Raw genomic sequence first — 6,000 nt, 5'->3', positions numbered from 1 at the left:
GTACCTGCACCGAAGTGGAAGAACACTTATTGAAGTGAAGTTGCACAGACTTTCGCAGACGGAAGAACAGAGTGTCACTGATGAAGGAGACATCGCTAGGCAACAGCAAAGTGGACTGAAGTGTTTGGATGTCAGCTATCTGAACAGGAATGGTGAAAGCATCATCCTTTTGCTGGATGTCAGTCAACCGGCGAGGATGTGGTGTCTCATGACTGGAAGAGGATGCCGTGATCTCTTGAGGTATGTCTGTAGCATCATCTGGAGTGTCATGCGTGGTAGGCGGGTTATTCAGAACAATCTCCAACTTGTCAGAATGGATGACGATGTCAGCTATCCAATCTGTCTGAACTTGGATTACTTCAGCATTCTGGACTTCCCCCCCTGGTGCACCACTCAACTGGATCTCCCAGGTAAGAGGGTCTTCTGTAGTCTGGAAATTAATTCGACATGGAGAATCCCTAAGCCCCACAGAGCTGGAACCACTCACTCTGCTCATATGCCGTACCTTCCTATATGGAAGGGGACCTGTGACTTGAGCCCAGATGACTTCATGGTGATAATCCAAATTAGGCCGCAATCTTTTTAACAGATCATTGCCAATTAAGAATTCTTCACCCGCACTGGCGATAATGATGACAGGGTGTTTGATACTCATCTCACCGAGCTGTAAAGGAAGCCAAACCTGTCCCACAGTACCAATGCTCTGGCTGCCATAGGCCATTAGGGATAAATCGCATGGAGTGACACTCAGCACATCCCGCTCCCCCCCTAGAGATGCCTCGAGTTTCTGAAACAGGCCTTGGGTAATCAAAGTCACCTCTGAGGCTGTATCCAGCAGACCCTGACAGGAAAATGTCTGTTGAATCAACAGCTCCACGGTATATCTGTAACCTTTAGGAGTAAGTTGACCCATAAAGTACCTGGTTTCCTTAATCGAGTCACATAATAGAGGCCCTTCCGGGTTTGAGGGGTGGACATCAGCCTGGGTCACAGGAGACTCATCACTGACAGCCGACACAGCTTCCACCTGCACTATGGGCATGGATGGTGGTGTAGGTGGATCCAAGCCTAGTCATGCCTAGTCGTCCTCAGGCATGGACAGAGGTTCCACCTCAACGGAGTTGACACTAGGCCCAGGTATGGGTGGCCCAAAAGGCTTCTCCTTGTTCTTTGAAAAGTTGCCTCCTGTGGTTTGTGAAGAGGATGGCTGAGGTGTGGTTTCAGAATTTGTTCGTTGCAGTTGCGCCAACAATTGCTCAATCTGTGCTTGCTGCTTTCTGATCTTATCCTGAGGCCGCTGCCTTTTGTTAAAATGCTTCTTATTCGGGTCTTGTTGTTGTCCTTCACGCACAGCAGGTTGCACGGTGCCACCTGGCTGGCGAGGTTGGGTATTGCTAGGCTGTGATTGTGTCAACGGACTTGACCCCTTGTTTTCCAGTGCAAGGGTGGAGGTGACTGCACACACACTGGGTTGAGCCCCCGGGCTGCGATGCTTTGATGCGGGTTTGGGTGCCTCCACTGTGGGCCGGGCGCGACACATATCAAAAACCTCATCTGCCTGTTTCAGAAGCTTGGAATAAGGTTCTTTCTGTTGTCCTGTCAAGTGAAATCTCACTCGTTCAGGCAGCCCTTTCAGAAAAAGATTTCTGAATTCACCAAATTCAAGATCCTTTGCGTCTGGTATGGCCTGCCCCTGGAAAAAGGCTTGCTTCAAGCGAAAAGCCCACTCACGCGGACTCTCCTTGGGACCACAGAGCATATTATAGGCCGCCCGTTTGCTTCCGTGTCATCTGCAAACAGACCATATCGCTTCTTCAAAGCTTGTTCCACAGTAAACAGGTCTGGCTGTCTTCCACTATAGCCTCCAAGTACACCTGACATTCTTCGTCAAACGTCTACTTCAGTAAAGCCAGTTTATCTGACTCTGCAGTGACCTGTAAAGTCTTAAAGATTTCATGGACTGACCGCAAATGAGCATGTATGGATACCTTGGAAGACTCCTTAAAAGGTTTGATCATAGTGTGAATAGTCTTCATTGTTTGGGAGTGTTGTTCCCTAGATAAAGTGTTATTTTTAAGTGTCTGGGTGGAATACCGCTGCTCACCAGTAGGGGACAAAAATGGTGGTGCGGGTGTACTGTTGATGTCATCAAGTAGTGCAGAGGGCTGTGACCTCCTTGGGTGTGGCACAGGCCCACTGTTCCTGGTGACATCATCAGGCAGGACAGAAAGCTGTGACCTTCTTGGGAGGAGCATAGGCCCAATGGTACCAGTGACCTCATCAGGAAGTGCATTGTGCTGTGCCCTTCCTGAGAGGAGCATAGGACCAATTGTACCATGACTCTCATCAGTGGGCATAGTATTCCGGGACCTGACTGGTGGGAGTGTCTGATTACTAGTGTCAGTGTCCTCATCGGGGGATACAGTGTTCCGTGACTGGACTGGGCGAAGCCTATGGTCTGGCATGCAGTCAAAGGTCTGCGGACCAAGAGTACTGTACCGGGGAGATGCTGTCAACTGAAAAGGATTAGACTCCTGCTCTAATTCATTACAAGGGACCCATTCAGGCAGGCAAAATTGTTCTAGTACAGGGCTGTGTGATCTCACATCATCCCTATCCTGCAACTCCGTGGGTGTAGCAGTAGCCTCATCCACCAAGTCAAATACCTCCGTCCGCAACATCTCTAGGTCTCCTTTATGCTGATTGAGTGCTTTTATACACATCTCTTTATCCTGCAAAGCCTGAGATAACTGCAGTGACAGTGTATTATTTTTCTCCCAGGACTCCTCGCTAGTTCTCCTTCGGCTTTATGCCAAGCCTGCTGAGCAAAGCTATGACTCCCTTTCTCATGTTGTAACTCCCTACGCAAAGCAGAAATCATATCCTGATGCATTTCTCTCTCCTCCTGTAGCCGGGAGTGAGTGTGATTTATTTATTTCATTCGCAAACTTAAAGTTCGCATCACCTCCTCTAATTGATATGATTTAGCAGAGAGGGAATCATTTTTCAGCCTCAAATCAGTCTGTAAAGATTGGGCAGTCTGCTCCCAATGCAATCTGTCTTTCTCTAAAGTAGCACATTTGTCCTGAAGACCCACACATTCGGCGCATATACCATGATCATGGGAACTCTCAGTCACCCCCCCCCCCCCCTCACCAGTTGCCTGTGAAGTTTTGCTCTCAAGAGCCAATTGTAAATCAAGTCTCTCTTTCTTTAGGGCGTCAACTTCAGTCTGCAACTGCTGAATTTCGTTTTGCAATGTAGAGCGATTACAACTTGCACTTTCCATTTTGGCCAGCAGGGTGCATGAGAGCTCCACTAATGCTGGAACAGTCAATCTATGCTTTACCTTCATGATTTGGTTCAAGACTACCTCATATGCTTTGAAACTTTGTGCGTCTTCTTTGTGAAATAAGGACAACATAGACTTCAGAGAGCCCTCCGTAAGTGTTTTAGACTGGCCCCCTGCCACCATTGCATCAAACACTGCTACTTCTAGAGGCGAGAGCCTATGGCTAGGTGCTGTCATACTGACACTGTACGGACAGGAAAATGAAAGAAAGAAAAAAAACCAGCTAGCAATTAACACAGCTAGTACAAACACACACAAAAAAAACCCTGGTTCACTGCCCAGTCATAAATCTGGCAAGAGCAACAGATTTACAACTACCAGATAAGCTTCAACAGTCCTCAGTGAAAACACAGTAAGAGAATGTAAAAAAACAAAGCTCAGACTTGTGCAGCTTAGGATTTTTTTTTTTTTGTTAAACAGAGAACTTACGGGTCTAAACTGTTATCAACTGAATGACATTCCCGGAACGCAAGCTCCCATTTGTAGGGTGAAAATAAGTAATTAGGGCAATAATTATTCCCTGATAAAACTTATTACAAGGTTTCCGCTCAGTCTAGGGGAAATATTATAAAGAAACCTTGTGCTGGCACCCTGCCAGTGTTTTGTTCTTCGCTAAAAAAAAACCCAAAGCCACGTCACAGATGAGAATTGTTATTATTTATTACAGGTAGAAAAATAGACACTCTGCAATAGCTTATATGCAAAAAATATCTCTTGCTGATATGCACTAACAAACTATATTGTCTAACTACACTCTGATTATCCTGAGACTACGTACAGTAATGATTAGAACAGTACAAATGATATCCTAATGATCCTTATGAAAACTTATCACATCTTATGCAAAATACACATTAGCAGCTGTCCCTGACCAAGAGCTGACATAAACCAGTCGTACTTAGATAAAACCACTACCTAACCCCAGACCTGGAAATATATCACTGTGATCTTACCACGCTGTCCTGATGACGGCTTCAGATAAGACCAGAGCAGACTCTCCCCAGACGCTATCTTAGCTGTCTGTCTTATGTAGTGCAGGTCTTTCTTAGAAAACAAGCAGGTTCCCGTCTCTCCTTTGGTTCTCAGAGCCAAAATCTCTGCCACAGGTATTTGCACCAGTTATGCAGGTCACAAGGTTGGTATCATACAGTCTCTAGCTCACCCCGAGCCTTGCTGAATTTCTCAGGTCCTTCCCAGGTACTCCTCCGAGGGTCTCCGACAACTTTCTTCTCCCACTCTCCCCGCGTTCTTCAGACCTCTCTCAGTGATAGCCTGGACCAATTCTCTTCTCATACAGTACAGTGCATGGGTAAGAAGAGTTCTTTGTTTTGTGACCTTGAAGATGGTAACTTCTGGTGCCATGTGTATGACTCCCTTCCCAGCGTCTCAGAGATAGAAGGGGGATGGTTGGAACACAGAATGTCCTTGGCTTCAGCAAGCCTGTCAGTGATTTTCCACAAGCTGAAGCTGGATCTTGCTGACACAGAGATGTTGCAGCAGCCATCTTATTATACCAAGATGTCATAGGCTTGTATAGGCCAAGACCAGCTTAGGCTAGATCACAGGGAAATACCCCTACAGTATCTCTACTTCAGGAAGTGGGCGAGAGCTTGGCTCTTCCATCAGGCCTTTAATGGAAGATGTAATTAACTTCTTAGTCTTGCACATACAACACACACAAGGAGTGACACAGGCTGCACATACTGCACAGCAGGATGTGTTTATCCACTCCTACCCTAGCTGAGATAACATTTAATCATCTCTCTGACCTCATGTGCAACTTTCTTTAAATTAGTCACCTTATGCATCATGCCATAGTTTGAATTATTTGAATATTTTTACTGTTGTAATTGTCTATTGCTCGTGATTTATTGTTACTGTACACCTCCTTGAGTGAATTCCTTCAAAAAGGTGTAAATGAATCCTAATAAATCAATCTTGAAGTCTGTGTTATTTCCCAAAGTATTACCTAGTCCGGGAAAGCTAATGCTGTGAGTGAGAAAGATGATAGCAAAAATCAAGGAGCCAGTGCCCAGTACTTCCAGCCAGACAAAGCACCTGAAAACTTCACAGACAAGATACTTTGTCAGTGCCAAAGTTACTGCAGCAGCATTAAAAAAAAAAAAAAAGTATAGTGTGCCTCTTTCATTTTCACAACCAGCTTTTATAGCTCTGAATGGCCTGCAAACTTGGTGTTTCTCTGGAAAGAGTCAGTATAAGAAAAATGGTATGTGAAGAAGCCCTTAAATAAAAGGAAGAACTTTAAAAAATCCTGTCAAGGGGTGCTTTGTATACACCACAGTGTGAACTACTTTGCCATCAATATCCGATTTGTTTGTGACAATAATGAAATAGTTACCAAGACACTGGTAGTAAAAGACACAGAAGCTCATCACATTGAGGCCCTTTCTCCAGTTCTTAGTGGGAAAGGTTCTTCAAGATTATGAACTTAAAAAATGATACGTATTGTAAGTAACAATACTTCAAACATGCTAAGTACAATTAAACTAAGAAATGTAAACAATGAGGGTGACCAACCCTTCAGATACAGGAATGTTTGAAATTGAACAGCACGCTGTTGCAGCTAAGCAAATTGATTTGATTTGCTTACTTTATTTATTTTTTGTCTATTAGATTGTAAGCTCTTT

This window comes from Microcaecilia unicolor, chromosome 7, assembly GCF_901765095.1.
Source record: "Microcaecilia unicolor chromosome 7, aMicUni1.1, whole genome shotgun sequence".
NCBI classification, from domain to species: Eukaryota; Metazoa; Chordata; class Amphibia; order Gymnophiona; family Siphonopidae; genus Microcaecilia; species Microcaecilia unicolor.
Note: the sequence above shows the minus strand (reverse complement) of the source record.